A 17,618-nucleotide genomic window follows, 5' to 3' on the forward strand; every position below is an offset into this window, starting at 1 on the left:
ACTGCCTTGCACCGATCGGCGGACCCGAGTGCCTGACCCCATGATGGCGCCCACAGAGGCCTAGGCTCCGGGAGCAACGCGAGCCTCGCCACAGGAACGGGGGTGCTCCCCCCGAAATCGAGACACTGCTGGTGGCCGTCCACTGCCCTGGAACCCCCTCGGAATCACACCACCTGACCTCTGACCCTCCCGGCCAGTATTGACACTGTGCCACACGCCGGGGGGGACCCGCAAGGCCTTCTGACGCCGAGACTATCGGCCCCAACGGCCGCGGACCACCTCTGACACCCTGAACTGGTGGAAGCTTCCTGGGACGGGGGGGTGCCGCCCCGGAGCCGGGGGGGACAGGAGAGACCGGCTGGCACTGAACTGCCCCTAACCCAGCTGCGTCGACCTGCTGTTCCCGGAGTGCACGGAGGCCTGGGGGCCCACTGGACGGCAACGATGGGGAAACCAAGGGCCTCGCAAGTGACGGCTGTCCCTAAAACGGCCGTTGAGAAGATGCCACACACCAGGACGTGGACGCAAGCCAATGCGTCGCAAACAGACCCTACGCTGACAGCAAAATTGGACCAGGTGTTGGCGGCGATCGAAATGTCTCGCCTTTCCATGGAAGAGAGACTGGGTGCCCTGACGACGGACATTAGCTTGATCCGCGATGAAGATCGTAAGCTGGCGGACAGGGTGAAGGAAGGAAAACGAACCGTGACCGAGTTACAACCCATGGTGAAGATGCAAGAGGAAGACATGAGAGAGGTCCTACGCCGCGTGGAAGCCCTAGAAGAACGCACGGTGGACTTAGAAGGACGCTCGAGAAGATGTAACATCCGCGTCCTGGGCCTGCCGGAAGGGATTGAAAATTCAGATCCTCTGACCTATATGGAATCCTGGACCAGATCGTTCACCCCGGAGAGTGAGCGATCGCCGTACTTCTCCATTGAAAGGGCCCACAGAGTCCCGGCCCGGGCACCCAAACCCGGCCTCCCTCCACGACCCATGCTAGCTAAATTCTTGCACTTCCGAGACCGGGATGCGGTGCTCCGTGTGGCCCGGGCAGCGGGTCCCCTGCAGGTGGAGGATCAACATGTTATGGTGTTCCCAGACTATGCCCAGGAGGTCCAGCAGCGGCGGTCCACCTTTCTGGAAGTCAAAAGGCGCCTTCGTGCTTACGATCGGCAATACTCCTTGCTGTTCCCGGCCCGCCTGAAAGTGCTGCACAATGGAAAAGCCCTCTTCTTCACCACGGCGGCGGACGCACAAGATTGGACTGAACTACACTGCCCACTGATCCCTAAACCCGGACCCCAGAGGACACGCAACAACAACTCCAGGCGATCTAGAAGACGGGGTGCGAGCCATGCCCGATCTGGCCTCCCCAAAAGCCAGGCGTCCTCCCCCACGGGTTCACCCGACCTCACGCAAATCATGCAAGAGCGACGAGACGCCCTAAGAGCGGTGACCGAACTGCACACGTCACCCCCAACATCGGACCTGGAAGATCACCCGCACCTATTCACCCCAGAGAAAGACCGAGACAGCAATGGAACGATGTCGGGATTTGGCCCAATCTCTTCCCCCCTCCTGGCGGCACCTACACTGGACGCTACCCTGGCCGGCCAACCTAACTCCTCTTCATGAACAATGAACTATTGATTACTGTATCCTTCTAGTGGTTGCCGACTGTATTGCGCGACGTCTAGGAGCCTAGACTGCTTTGCCTGCTTATTGTATGCGCTACCGAGCGATGGACTCTTCTCCTACAAGAGCCCGACCCGCGCACAAGTCCAGCAACGACACATGCTGCCACCCCCACAGTTACCTGTTGTATTTCTCCCCTAGTGGGACACTAGTTTGGATATGCACCTCCGGTGATATATCCTCAGTATTGGGACTGTTGCCCACCCAAAGTCCTACTGGTTGTTAATCCCCTTAGTCCCTCCCCTACGATTGTGGAAGCTTGGCGCGCTGAAATACACATGACACATACACACTGGTGGCCCTCGGGTACTATAGGGGGGCCCTCATCCTCACCACGACACCCCAAGAATGGCAGTCCCACGCTCGGACATTAATGTCCTATTATTGAACGTACGAGGCCTACACACGCCCAGCAAACGTTATTCTGTTTACGCCTACATTAGACGCATGTCAGCCAACATTGCACTCCTACAGGAGACACACATAAACGCTACCGAACTCACTCGCCTACAGTCTAAATGGCGAGGGACCTTCTGTGCCACACAATACTCAGCGTTTGCACGCGGCGCGTTAATCTGGGTCAGGCCGGGTACTCCCTTCCGGGTGCTCCGACGGGTAGTAGACAAAGAGGGCAGGTATGCGCTCCTGGAGGGAATACTGGACGGGCAGGGAATACTCCTTGGCAGCATCTACGCCCCTAACATAGACCAGGATAAATTCTGGGATCACCTCACGGGCGTTCTGGCCCAGTTCACTACAGTCCCATGGATACTGGGAGGCGACTTTAACTGCACACTGGACCCCGCCCTGGACCGCTCACATCCTCCCCCCGCACATTCCCCGGCCCCCCGGCAGGCAGATCTCTTTAGGACATGGGTCACACATTGGGCGCTCACCGACGCATGGCGACACCTACACCCACTGGCTCGCATTTATTCCTTCCACTCGATCCCACACAACCTCCGGGTCCGCCTAGACCGCTTCCTCTGTTCTGCACCAATTCTCCCTAAGATCACGTCTACAGACTACCTGGGCCGGATCCTTTCGGATCATGACGCTCACATTATACGTCTAACCTGGCGCCCCCCCCACCCACCGGTCCCCACCTGGCGCCTCCCTAGGAATTGCCTGACCGACCCAGTATTCAGAGACACAAACAAAACCAGCATACAGGACTACTTCACACATAACGCGAACACGGCATCGTCGGTACTAGTGGAGTGGGACGCGTTTAAGGTGGTGGCTAGGGGAGAATGCATCAAATAGGTGGTAGGGGTTCGCCGCACCTTGGAGCGGACACTCCTAACCTCGGACCAGGCTCTAGCCGCACTCACTAAACGGCCTGACGACTCGGCGGAGCACGCTGTACTCACGGCCGAGGCTAAGACGGAATACCAGGCCGCCTGCGCTGACCTCCGGAAGTACAATTTTAGGGCTTACGCCTCTAGAGTGCATAAAGACAGGGACAAAGCTGGGGCGCTACTAGCTTGGATGGCAAGGCAGGACACCGAAATCAAGCCCATCACGGATATTATCAACCCGGACGATGTGCTGGTGCGCTCACAGGCCGAGATTCTTCTGGAGTTCCAGCGTCATTATACACAAGTGTACGGGACCCCGACCCAGTGCTCCCCGTCTTCTGTAGACAATTTTCTAGACCCTCTGACCTTACCCACAATATCGGACGTTGACAAGCGCTCCCTCGACGCCAAGATTGTCCCGTCTGACATCACCCAGGCGATACGGGCCATGTCTCGTAATAAAGCGCCGGGGTTGGACGGCTTCCCACTAGAATACTACTCGACATTCTCCCCCCTAGTGGGCCCCCGTCTCTCACGGGTGTTCGGGGCGTCTCTTCATCTAGGTAGGTTACCCCAGTCACTGCGAGAGTCCGTGATCGTCACCTTTCCCAAACCCCACAGAGATCCGCTTCACTTGGGGTCGTATCGCCCCATCACGCTCCTGTCGGCCGACTGTAAGATCCTGGGGAAAATCCTGGCGGATCGGTATGCGCAGATCATTCGCCCCTTGGTCCACCCCGACCAATGCGGCTTCGAGCCGGGAAGAAACACCTCCCAGAATCTCCGCCGAGTCTTCCATGTTCAGGATCAGGTGCGTGACCGATTTCCTCGCGCCGCCTGCCTCATCATGGACCTGGAAAAGGCGTTCGACACCCTCACCTGGCCCTATCTCTTTTCTGTCCTGCGGCGACTCAATATAGGCCCGACACTTATGGCGTACACGCGCCTCCTGTATACCGATCTCACCACTCGGGTTCGTATCGGGAAACGCATATCACCAGCATTCGGAGTTCGGCGGGGCACAAGACAGGGGTGTCCCCTGTCGCCGCTTTTATTCGCACTGGCAGTCGAGCCGCTGGCGGTTCGGCTGCGCCTGGAGGGTGTGGACTGGGGCATCCCTCTCGCGGATGACACGCATTGTGTGTACATGTACGCGGACGATCTCCTCATATACGTCCGAGACATCGAAACGGACTTGGCCCCCATAGGGGCGACGTTGGCAGACTTTGCAGACGCCTCGGGCCTACAGGTGAACTGGGACAAGTCCACAGTCTACCCCTTACACCCGAGCCTACCCCCCCGAGAGGTTGAACTCGGCCCACATAAACTCTCGTGGTCCGCGGAGGCTCCCCGGTACCTTGGTGTCCACTTGTACCATTCTCCAGCAGCCATGTTCGAGGGTAATCACCGCGCAGTGCTTGCTAGTCTGCGCCCGACTGTCGCCTTCTGGAATAAACTCCCGTTGGCGCCGATAGGACGGATAGCCCTAGCTAAAATGGTGATGCTTCCCCGACTCCTTTACCACTTCACAAATCTGCCGGTTATACCACCCAGGTCCTTCTTCCGTGATGTCGACTCCCTCCTAGGGACCCTTATCTGGGGCGAGGGCCGACACAGGGTCGCCCTGAAAACCCTCCAACTTCCCACGATGCAGGGAGGGCTCGGAGCTCCATCCTTTGAGGCATATTTCCTCGCGGCACAACTCCAATGGCTATCTTACTGGACGGCGGACCGCTACCCTCAGGAGACTGTCACTTCGACCGGCAGAATCGCAACCCCAGAACTCACCCGTCTCCTCCTCCCGGGCACCAAGCCACGGCGCACATACCCCCTTCAAGTGGCGATAGCGCGCTGATGCATGATGCGGATCCACCGGTTGTCCCCCAGTAGACCTCCGTACTCCCCGCTACTGCCACTGATAGGCAGCCCCAGGCAGGACTCCTACTTCACCGCTCCAATGTTCACCGAATGGTCGCTCTGTGGCATCACGGATCTGGAATCGCTCTTCGAGGAAGGCCAGCTAAAATCGCTTGACCGCCTGGTCGCTGAATACGGACTCTCCCCAGGCCAATTCCTCAGATATAGACAGCTGCTCGATGGATACCGGCCCCATTTTAATCCCTGCACTGGCGAGCCAGACACGCATCCAGTAAGAAATGTGTTACTTACCTGTAACTGCAGTTATCCAGTATTAGTGTCTTTCATAGATTCACATGACTGAATCATTCCCCGTCGTCGAGACGGGAGCCTCCGGTATATAAAAAAGTAATGTCCTAAGACATACATAAAGAGAATAGGTCTAAGGGTCTCACCTTAGTAACCTATCTAGGTCCTTATGCAGGAAGGACCAAATAGAGTAGGCTCCAGGGTCCCACCTTGGCAGCCTGTCTGTGTCCTTTTGTAAAAAAGGACCAAAGTAAAAGGAACAACCAATCAGCTACTACCTCCCTCTAGAACCTTCCTGTGAGGAGCCTCAGTCTCTCAGATTTTCGTACGCACCAAGTTGGTTAGGTGTAAACCTGTTAGAGAGAGGTGAGTCCTTCCAGGGGAGGCGGGAGGGTGCATGTGAATCTATGAAAGACACTAATACTGGATAACTTCAGTTACAGGTAAGTAACGCATTTCTTATCCAGTATTTGGGTGTCTTTCATAGATTCACATGCCTGAATCAGAGTAGCAAGCAATACAATATGCACATCCTGTGTTGATACAGAAAATATACGCCTGCAAATAAGGAACATTTATGACTGTAAAAAACAACAGCATACAATGTCATGCAGAATCTAGTAATAAAGAAATGTGCATACCAGTCCAGGATGGTGGGAAGTAGGAGGGCTCACCTCACTGGAATAGATGGCGAAGCACCGCTCTGCCCACTGCTGCGTCTTTCGTCAGCTCAGCATCCAAGCAGTAGTGCCTGGTGAAGGTATGCGGGGACTTCCAGGTCGCCGCTCTACAGATGTCCAGGAGTGGCACTCCAGCAAACAGTGCCGCAGATGTAGACAAGGCTCTGGTGGAGTGGGCTTTGGCCCGTGAGCCCAGAGGTCGTCCTGCCTTCTCGTGGCAGAGAGTTATGGCTGAAGAGATCCATCTTGATATACTTTGTTTTGTTAGGAGCAAGCCCTTCCTAGGTCTGCTGAATGCGACAAAGAGTTGGGATGACTTCCTGAATTGTCTTGTTCTGTCAAGATAGAATTTGAGGCATCTCTGAAGGTCTAAAGAGTGCAATGATCTCTCAGCCGAAGTAGATGGGTTCGGAAAGAACGATTTAAGAACCACGGGCTCATTTAAATGGAAGTCCGATGGGACTTTGGGTATGAATCGTGGGTTAGTACGCAGGATGACTCTGTCCTCTTTGAATTGTAAGAAAGGGTCCTGGATGGAGAGGGCTTGCAATTCGCCTACCCTTCTGGCCGAGGTTAGCGCCAGTAGGAGGGCTGTCTTCCACGACAGGAATTTGATATCCGATTTGTGGATAGGCTCAAAGGGGTGCTTCATCAACTGGTGAAGAACGACGTTGAGTTGCCATGTTGGAGGGACAGGTTTTGGTCTAGGGAAGGACCTAAAAAGGCCCTTTAGGAATTGTTTGATGAGCCTGTCCGCCCACAGGGAAGGGCCCCTAGAAGTTCGAGTGAACCTAGAAATTGCTGCCAGGTGGACCTTGATGGACGCATGGGCAAGTCCTGAGTGCGCCAGGTGTAGGAGGTATGGCAGGAGTTGTTGGGGGGTGACGTGGAAAGGATGTAGACCTTCCTTCTCACACCAGACGCAGAAGCGTTTCCATTTGAGAGTATAAGTCTTTTTTGTGCTGTCAGCTTTAGCGTTGGCCAGGACATCTCTGCACTCTTGCGGTATGTTCAGATGACTGAACTCGCGGTATTCAGGAGCCAGGCTGACAATTTCAGAGGGCCCAGGTTCGGGTGGAGAACCTGCCCGTGAGACATCGTGAGCAGGGTCGGGTGACTGTGTAGGCGAAGAGGTGGATGGACCGATAGACGATGGAGCTCCGTGTACCAGTGCTGCCTCGGCCAGGATAGTGTGATGAGGATCAGGGTGCAGGGCTCCGATTTCATTTTCCTGATCACCCTGGGTATCAGTGGGAATGGCGGAAAGGCGTAAGCAAACACGTTCTGCCAAGCTATGGAAAATGCATTCCCTAGTGTTCCTGGTTGGGGAAGCCTGCTTGCGAAGCTTGGGCATTTAGCGTTCTCCCTGGTGGCGAAGAGGTCTATCTGTGGCGTTCCCCACTTCGCGAAGATGTAGTCCATTGCACCCGCGTCTAACTCCCATTCGTGGGATAGGGACTGTTCTCTGCTCAGGGCGTCCGCCAGGACGTTGTCTTTGCCCGGAACGTATTCGGCTTTGAGTGTGATGCCATGTTGGAGAAGCCAGTTCCAAACTCTCTGAGATTCTCGAGAGAGAGAGAGAGAGCGCGTCCCTCCCTGTTTGTTCAGGTAGTGGTGTTGTCCGTCCTGACTAGCACTGGGGAGTTTCGGATGCGCGGGAGGAACGATTGGAGCGCCAGGAAGACTGCCCGTAGCTCCAGAATGTTGATGTGGAGTTTGGATTCCTGTGGCGTCCATTTTCCGTTGGTCTGTAGTTCTTGCAGGACTGCACCCCAGCCCTCCAAGGATGCGTCCGTGGTGATGATATGTGGTTGCGCCGGAAGCAGGAATGGCAGTCCTTGCGACAGGTGTTTGGTTGATCTCCACCATTGTAGATTGTTGATCATAGGTTGGGTGACTCGTATGCGGTCCTCGAAGGATCCCGCAGCTTGTGTCCACTGTTTTGACAGTTCTTCCTGCAGGGGGCGCATTTTTAGGCGGCAGTGCGGGATGAGCAGGATGCATGACGACATCATGCCGAGGAGCGACTTGAAGATACGGACGGTCAGAGTCTTTTTGGATGCCACTGACCTGGCCAAGGAGATGAGTTTCGACTTTCTCTCCTGTGATGGAAAGGCTTTTGTGCATTCCGTGTCCAGGGTCGCTCCAAGAAAAGTGATGACTTGGGTTGGTGTTAGAGATGACTTTTCCTTGTTGAGGGTCAAGCCTAGGCGGCGGAAAAGATGCAGACAGGCGCTGGAAGATGCGGCTGCGGCTTCTCTCGACGGAGCCTTTACCAGCCAGTCGTCCAGGTAAGGGAAGACCTGGTGTCCCTGCTGGCGAAGAAAGGCTGCGACAGGAGAAAGGCATTTCGTAAAGATCCGTGGAGCAGATTTGGGGCCGAAGGGGAGGACGCGGAATTGGTAGTGTACCCCTGCGACTGCAAACCTTAGGAACTTCCTGTGTCCCTTGAGGATAGGTTTGTGGTAATAGGCGTCCTGTAGGTTTAGAGATGTCATATAGTCGCCTTTTTCCAGAAGTCCCAGGATCTCTTGTAGCGTGACCATCCGGAACAACTGTTTCTTTAAAAACACATTGAGAGCTCTCAAGTCGAGGATCGGTCGCCTTTTTGTGGATTAGGAAGAAGTGGGAATAGAATCCCTCCCCCTTCTGGGCGTGTGGGACTTTTTCTACTGCGCCCTTCTGAAGCATGGAAGCTAGTTCTTGGAGAAGCAGCCATAGGTGTCTGTGAGGGCGCTTGACGGGTGGTGTCTGTGGGGGATTTGAGAGGAATTCCAGAGAGTGGCCGAATTGAAGAAGTTGTAGAACCCACCGGTCCGTTGTTATTTGCCGCCAATTTTGAAGGTAAAAAGAAAGTTTTCCTCCAAGTCGCAAAGAATGTGATGGTGGAGGGGCTGGCCAATTGGTAGAGTCATTGGCGATTGCCTGCGGGTCTCTTCTGTCCTTTTCCTCTGTAGGACGATTTGTTGAAAGAGGACTGACGTCCCGACTGGTTTTGGCGCTGTTGAAACTGCGTCTTGCCCTGTGAGTATGAGTAAGAGGACTTATTTTGATAAGAGCCCCTATAGGAGGATTGTCCTCTTCCCCTGTTGGTACGAAAAGACTGATTGCGAGATTGCAGAGTGCCTAGGGCTCTGGCTGTGTCGGTGTCCTTCTTGATTGCGGTGAGGGCTTCGTCAATATTCTCGCCGAAAAGATGATCGCCATCATAAGGCATATCGAGAATTTTGGTTTGGACCTCCTGCCTGAAAGAGGTGGCCTTAAGCCAGCCTTGGCGTCTTAGGACAGCGGCGCCTGCCAGCTGTCTGAAGCCAGTCATGGCCACGTCAATGGCGCAGTCGATCAGTTCTGAAGCCGAAGTTTGACCCTCGAGGAGGAGTGAGTGTGCCTCCGCTTTTAGATCTTCTGGTAGGTCAGCAAGGTAGGGCGCGATGTCTGCCCAGAGTTGACGGTTGTAACGTCCGAGAAGGGCAATGGAATTGGCGATCTTCACCGTCGTCGCAGAAGTAGTGGAAAAACGTTTCCCAACTGCATCCAACTTCCTGCCTTCTTTATCTGGTGGTGTCGATAAAGGTGATGCAGGGTTGCGCGAGTTCTTCTGCGCCGCCTGGGTGACCACAGAGTCCGCCTTGGGGTGACCCGTAAGGCATGCTGGAGCCGACGACGTAGCTCTATATTTTTTGTCCAGTCTGGGTACAATTACCTGCAGGGAAGCTGGAGACTGCATAAGTTGTTTGCCCTGTTTTAGTAGATAATCAATGATCGGGATCGATCTTGTAGTTTTCTTTGTTGGTTCCTTAAAATCATAGAGGAAACAGTCAGTTTCCTGAGTTTCCATGGACATATGGAACCTTTTGGCTGCCCTTTCCATGAGGTTATGGAAACCTCCAATATCTGCTGGCGGAGACTCAGAGGATTGTGGCTCCGGAGAGGCTGGAGAGTGAGTGACGTAGTCTTGGTCTGCATCCACGTCCGTATCGTCGTCTCGGACTTCCCCTTCTTCATGTTCCCTTCCCTCATCCTCGGACGAGATGGGGTCTTGTGCTGGGTCCTGTGTCCTAGGAAGAACCAGTGGAGGGGGCTTATGTCTTGGCACCTGCGCAGGAACGGTCACAGCTGGCTGCGGAGTTGGTGGAACAACAGGAGTGGCTTTTTGAGGAAATCGCTCTTTGTAGTCCTGAATGAGGAAGCGCAAGTCTGAAACTAAGGAGGCTGGCAAGCACACCATTGGAGTCACTTGAGTGTGAACTTGGGTAGATACAGCTGGAGGAACAGGTTCTTCAACCTCTTGCTCTTCGTCCGTGCTTTGGCACTTGACAATCAGGTCTGATGGGCTAGTGGCCTGGGTAAACATTTCCTCCTCCATTTCTTGGTCCTGCAAGAAGCAGGATGGCGTCAGCTGCTGGACCTTACTAGGCGATGTCATTTCCGGTGTAATCGGTATTTTGGAGATTCTGATGGTAACATGGGATGTTTCTGCGTCCATCGCATGTGATAGGAGCTCAGACTCCTTCCACGCACCAGTCGCCGTCGATACCTGTGACGACGGCTTCGTTAAGGAGCTCTCCGTCATTGGTTGAAGTTTGGTCTTCGTCGACGGTGGGTCCGTCGACGACGCTCTCGTCGACGGTGCCTTTGGTAACTTTTCCACTGTCGACTGCTTCGTTGTCGGCGCCGTCGTGGACGGGGTGCCCTTCGTCGACGGAGTGCCCTTCGTCGACGGCTTCGTCGACGGCTTCGTTGACGGTGTGACCTTCGTCGACGGTGTCATCGTCGACGTCCTCGTCGACGGTGTCGTCGTCGACATCCTCGTCGACGGACGTGTCGTCGACGGCGTGCTCCTAGTTAACGACGGAGCGGAGGATGAAAGCGGTCTTCCTGTCGACGATGAGTGAGTTAGTGTCGTCGACGAGGAGGACGCCGACGATGCCATGGTCGTCGATACTGTCGTCGTCGATGTAGAGACGGTTTTTAGCGATGAGGTGGTCGCCGATTGCGCCGTCGTCATAGTAAGCAGTGGTTGCTTCCTGGGGACAGGAAGGTCCTTGCTAGACACGGTAGGCTTGCCCTCTGAAGACCTTTTGGACTTCTTAGGAGGGGTGTCTGAGGGGCCAGGCGAGGAAGCCCTAGGCCTCTTCAGGGAAAACTGTGAGGCGCCAGACATGCTCTCACCTTCAGAAATCAGGTCGCCTTCCGGTTTGTCCTTAAGCCTGTTTAGCCAAATTAGAAGTCTCCCTTCCCGGTCCTTCTGGGTCTTGTGGGAGAATTTACTGCAAATCCTGCAGTCTATGGACTGGTGGTGAGGATAGAGACAGTACAGACATGTCTCATGTTCGTCGTCCACGTGAAGCCTCAGTTAGCCACAGGAGGCACAGGGACGAAAAAGTGCTCTCTTCTTGCTATCAGCCATAGCAAGAAAGTCGAAAAAACTGTAAAGTTAGATGAAAATCCGATATTCCTGAGGAGAACTCAGGTGGAGATTCCCTAGCACAACGTGCGGTAGAAAATCTGAGAGACTGAGGCTCCTCACAGGAAGGTTCTAGAGGGAGGTAGTAGCTGATTGGTTGTTCCTTTTACTTTGGTCCTTTTTTACAAAAGGACACAGATAGGCTACCAAGGTGGGACCCTGGAGCCTACTCTATTTGGTCCTTCCTGCATAAGGACCTAGATAGGTTACTAAGGTGAGACCCTTAGACCTATTCTCTTTATGTATGTATTAGGACATTACTTTTTTATATACCGGAGGCTCCCGTCTCGACGACGGGGAATGATTCAGGCATGTGAATCTATGAAAGACACCCAAATACTGGATAATACATACAATCCTACATATGGGGGTGGGACGCCACTTAATCACCTGGTTATATAAATCCATTCGGGAACTCTCACACGCTCCCCTTACGACTTTACGAACTACCTGGGAGGAGGACATTGGTCGCGCACTACACGACTCTGAGTGGACTAAAGCGCTTGAGGCCCCAAAACGCGTCTCTAGGAACGCCCGCTTCAAGAACATCCAATACTATATCCTACACAGGGCATACCTCACCCCAGCGCGATTGCAGAAGTTCTATCCCTCCACATCATTCCTTTGCCCCAGGTGCTGCTCCCCTACGGCAGATTTTCGACACATGTTCTGGAGCTGCCCCAACCTTCACCCCTTTTGGCGGACGGTACACGACACTCTGGCGGAACTTACAGGTCTCACTACACTAGCCACCTGGGAGTCCAGCGCACCAGGCATCTTTCATGTTCCTAAGCGAGACCCGGTGCACAGACGCTTCGTGTCCCTAGCACTCCTGTTGGCAAACAGATGTATAACCATGCGCTGGCGCTCCCCGGAGGGTCCCTCTGCAGCGGCATGGATGGGTGCGGTCGGTAAATGGGCGGCGGCGGAAGAGGATGCCCTTAGAGAGGAAGAAGCCAGGGGTGCGCGTAAAATTCCCATATCCATGGAATGGGCCATGCTCCTCCACAGCTTCCGGCAGCCCACACATGCAGTAGACCCGCCTACTCCTCCCCCCCCGCCCGAGAGAACCAGTAGCCTCTACATGATATCAACCCTCCCGGGACCGTCTCCCGGTACCCCCTACATCCTGACTAAACTCTCATATGTCATGCCACCCATCGCGATGCCTACATGCAGCGGGGGTATTCACCCCCTGCCCACTCCTTTTCCCCCCCCCTTCTCTTGAAACGCAGACCGACTGGCTTCGTGGCCCCCCCCCCTGACGCCCGTCGCCAGTATCCCCCTGCTTAGACCCTGCTAGCGCCCACACGCTTCCCTCCCACAGTTTTGTCCCCCCCGTTCTCAGGTGCCGTCACTGTATGGACAGTACAGACCTCGATCCTACGCTCACGAGGCGGGATCCTACATACCTGCTATTATCCATCGCCCCATTGGCGATGCAGATTCACTGTTTCCCGCCCTGCGGACATGTTTGTACGATCTGCACTGATTACTCAAGGACATGTATATTTGCACCAATTGTATAAAAACAAGAAAACGTTGCACGCTTGGCTGTTCGTGGCTGAATGTTGAGGCCACGTCAGCGGATCATTTACACTGTGCCTGTATACTTTGATGCAACAATAAAACAAATTTCAACATAGAATGTTCAAAGCCTACAGTATCGTCGATTGAAGTTATGGAATTTCTGATGCGGTGCTTGCACAGATCATCATGGGATCAGCGTCATGGTGCAAGAGCACGGCTGTCACATGTTCATGCACATTATAGCATTAGCCAGTCAATGAACCATCACACACTCACAAGGTTCTCCCAGTCAACTGCTCCATGCAAGAAGAGGATGGACAGGTCCGGAACGTTCAACTGATCACATGGGGGGGAAGAGAGAATGGGATGGTGCCTGGGGGATGGAATGATATAGGGACTGTGTGTTACCGCTACATGGAACACACAAAGCCACCTCGTTAATATCAATGAGCTCTTTTCAGCTCCAGTATGTAAGTATATACCCAGAAAAGACCAGTTGGTTCATATTTGATTACACAAGTGTTCCCTTGATTATAATAATCACATTTTAGTTTAACTCATGAATGGCTTTTGTTATAATGAAGCTATGAATACGGCCCATAGGAAATAGAAGAATATGCATTTACATCGTATAGGAGAGCGTTTGCAGCAGAGGAGTATGGAGGGTACTAGGAGAGAGCATATGCTCAGGGGGATGACTGTGGACGCATTTGACAGTAATAAAAGAAAACTAATGTAGTAAAAGGGTAATGAGCCCCCCTGAAAGATTGGCAAGGGGAGATTTAGGACCAAAAGCTACATTTAAAAAAAGAAAGGGATGGAAAAGAAAAGAAGTACTTTTATGAATCGTAAGGAAATTGAGGATTAGACATGAAGAACGGGAGGTGTCGGTGAAGGTACAGTGTTCATTGAAAATGTAGATTCCAAGTTCTAATATATATAAGGAACACATTCAAGATTTTTTAGGAGATATTTTAGAGCAGTGGTCCTTAACCTTTTGGCTTCTGTGATTCACTGTGGGTCCGAAGCTGTAACATGCATCAATGGGCAGCGATCTGTAACTGTTCTCAGCGTGTCCCAGACTTTATTATGTATCAATGAGCAGCGATCTGTAACTGTTCTCAGCGTATCCCAGACTTTATTATGTATCAATGGGCAGCGATCTGTAACTGTTCTCAGCGTGTCCCAGACTTTATAATGTATCAAGGGGCAGCGATCTGTAACTGTTCTCAGCGTGTCCCCGACTTTATTTTGTATTAATGGGCAGCGATCTGTAACTGTTCTCAGCGTGTCCCAGTCTTTATTATGTATCAATGGGCAGCGATCTGTAACTGTTCTCAGCGTGTCCCAGCCTTTATTATGTATCAATGGGCAGCGATCTGTAACTGTTCTCAGTGTGTCCCAAACTTTATTATGTATCAATGGGCAGCGATCTGTAACTGTTCTCAGCGTGTCCCAGACTTGATAATGTATCAAGGGGCAGCGATCTGTAACTGTCCTCAGCGTGTCCCCGACTTTATTATGTATTAATGGGCAGCGATCTGTAACTGTTCTCAGCGTGTCCCAGACTTCATTTTGTATCAATGGTCAGCGATCTGTAACTGTTCTCAGCGTGTCCCAGACTTTAGTATGTATCAATGAGCAGCGATCTGTAGCTGTTCTCAGCGCGTCCCAGACTTTATTATGTATCAATGGTCAGCGATCTGTAACTGTTCTCAGCGTGTCCCAGACTTTAGTATGTATCAATGAGCAGTGATCTGTAGCTGTTCTCAGCGCGTCCCAGACTTTATTATGTATCAATGGTCAGCGATCTGTAACTGTTCTCAGCGTGTCCCAGACTTTAGTATGTATCAATGAGCAGTGATCTGTAGCTGTTCTCAGCGTGTCCCAGACTTTATTATGTATCAATGGGCAGCGATCTGTAACTGTTCTCAGCGTGTCCCAGACTTTATTATGTATCAATGGGCAGCGATCTGTAACTGTTCTCAGCGTGTCCCAGACTTTAGTATGTATCAATGAGCAGCGATCTGTAACTGTTCTCAGTGTGTCCCAAACTTTATTATGTATCAATGGGCAGCGATCTGTAACTGTTCTCAGCGTGTCCCAGACTTTAGTATGTATCAATGGGCATCGAGCTGTAACTGCTCTCAGCGTGTCCCCGACGTTATTATGTATCAATGGGCAGCAAGCTGTAACTGGTCTCAACTTCTCAAATTGTAGTATGTATAAATAGGCAGTGTGCTGTAACAGGCCATAGTGGGTCTTAAAATGTAACATGTTTCAATGGGCAGCAACCTGTAATAGGCCCCAGTGGGTCCCACGCTGTAACATGTTTCAATGGGCAGCAACCTGTAATAGGCCCCAGTGAGTCCCACGCTGTAAGATGTATCAATGGGCAGCGAGCTGTAACAGGTCTCAGTGGGTCCGAAGCTGTAACATGTATCAATGGGAAGAGAGCTGTAACTGTTCTCAATGGGTCCAAAGCTGCAACATATATCAAGGGGTAGCATGCTGCAACAGGCCCAAGGTGAAGTATGTATAAAAGGGCAGCGAGCTGTAACAGGTCTCAGTATGTCCAGAGCGGTAACATGTATCAATGGTTAGTGAACTGTAATAGGTCTCAGTGGGTTCCGACAGGTAACATGAATCAATGAGAAGAAAGCTGTAACAGCTGTATCATTTATTAATGGGTGCCCAGCTGTTCCAGGTTTCAGTGGGTCCCAGAATGCAATATGTATCAATGAGCAACGAGCTGCTACAGGCCGAAGTGGGTTCCAAGCTGTAATATGAATCAATGCGCAGCGAGGTGTAACAGGTCACAGGGGGTCCCAAGCGGTAAAATGTATCAATTGGCAGCGAGCTGTAACAGGCCACAGTGAGTCCAAAGCTGTAAAATGTCAAGTCAAGAAAGCTTTATTCGCCTATGCAAGTCATAAACGCATTGTAATTAAAAAGAAGTGGAACAATAATTACAGAAATTTAATTTCTGAATTAAACAATTGTGCAAACAGGCAATCAGGACCATCATTATGTTAAAAAATAATAAGAAGATTAAAAAGACACATTGTTAAAATAACACACATAAAACAATCGTTAGCCCATCAGCAAGGGTAGAAGAGCCCGCAGGACGACGTAAGCTCAATCCTGCGCACTAGTGGGACCTCATCCTGCACTTTATTCATCCTTGATTTGTTTAGTGCGTATAGTCCACATCCACCTCAAATATTTTGCCACCGGAACTGCATACCTGGGAGATGGATCAGTGAAAAGGATGCGCAGGGCTGCGGTATGTGATCTTGTAGCTAGGTTCTTACGTAGCTGGACCAGACAAACCTTACGTGGGCTAGCGTACGAAGGACAAACAAAGAGCACGTGTGCAAATGATTCTACCTGTGTAGTGCATAAGTGACATTTGTTGCCCCTAATAACGGACCATTTAGATGTAAAATACTTCAATGGAAGAGATCCAGATCTAAATTGGAAATAGAGTTTGCGATCCAGAGGATTCCCAATAATGTCCCAATACGGCTCAAGGCCAGGGCATGGCTTGGTCTGAAGAAAAAGCCCCGAGAGAGAAGTTGTATCATGGCGCATAAACTCATTGTGCAGCACTGTTTCCCAACGAACTTCTTTAAGACAATTTTTTGTTGGGAATGTTTCGGTGGGGGGTGAATCCCACAGAGTTTGCAGGCCCATTTTATTTAACAAACTTCTCAGTTTGCGCAGCCAACTAATTTCACAGAAGCAGTCCGTGTGTACGATATCTCTTAGGCCCTGTGTGAACACGGCCAATTCCTTTGTACACCAGATTCTACGCCAGTCTAGTATTGGGCGTAGTATGGCCAGGTCCTTCAGAGCTTATCTTCCTACGTCAATCCTTAGAGGGAGCATCGGTATACTTTGTGGCATAGTAGTAATTGCGCTGAAGAACGTGTGTTCCGCTATTGTAAGGTGGGCCAGGTTTCCAAAGTTCCACAGCTCGGCCCTGTAGAGAACTGAGCTCACCACTTTGGTATTGTAACTTTGGAGTACCGGGCTTAGGGGTTTAGTAAAAGTAGTTTTAAATTATTTTCTTAGGGTTCCAGCGAGCTGCCGATGTTTTAGTGTCATGCCTTCAATGTGTGGCTTCCACCTCATATCCTTCTGCAGTTTGATGCCAAGATAAATAAAAGCACCAACCTGCTCCAGGGGTAGCCCATCCATCATCATTCTCCCTTTAAACGATCTATGCTAATTAAATGCCATAAACTTTGTCTTAGGAAATTAATTTTAAGACCCCTCAGAAGACAAAACTCTTCAAAGCGCTGGAGGGCACGCTGCAAGCCCCCTGGCATTTTTGAGATTATCAGCATGTCGTCCACGAACATTATTGGAATTTTTCTAACAGCTAGGACAGGTGCGTCAGTACTAATAGCATCAAGAAAATTTGCAACTCCATTTATAACAAGCCTTGGCAATTCAATAGGTCTCGCATTTGCAAAAGTTAGAGCTATCAGCATTGTAAATGGTAAAGTTTTTATCTATGTGTTAGTTTTGAAAATAGATAAAGAAATGCCATTGTCATTTATAATGCTAATACCTTAAAATGTTGCATTGTAAATGAGAATGTATTTTATGTATGTTTTAAAAAAAAAAACCCTGTCAGGGCCGTATGCATCAACACATTCTCCTATAGAAACATAATGGGCAAAACCCTTTGATGCATCTGCCCTTTAATGCTGACATCAACTCACCCTGCTATCCTTACGAAGTTGATACATGGCGTGCAATTGGTTA

Source organism: Lissotriton vulgaris, chromosome 1_1 (genome assembly GCF_964263255.1).
Source record: "Lissotriton vulgaris chromosome 1_1, aLisVul1.2, whole genome shotgun sequence".
In the NCBI taxonomy this organism is placed as follows: domain Eukaryota; kingdom Metazoa; phylum Chordata; class Amphibia; order Caudata; family Salamandridae; genus Lissotriton; species Lissotriton vulgaris.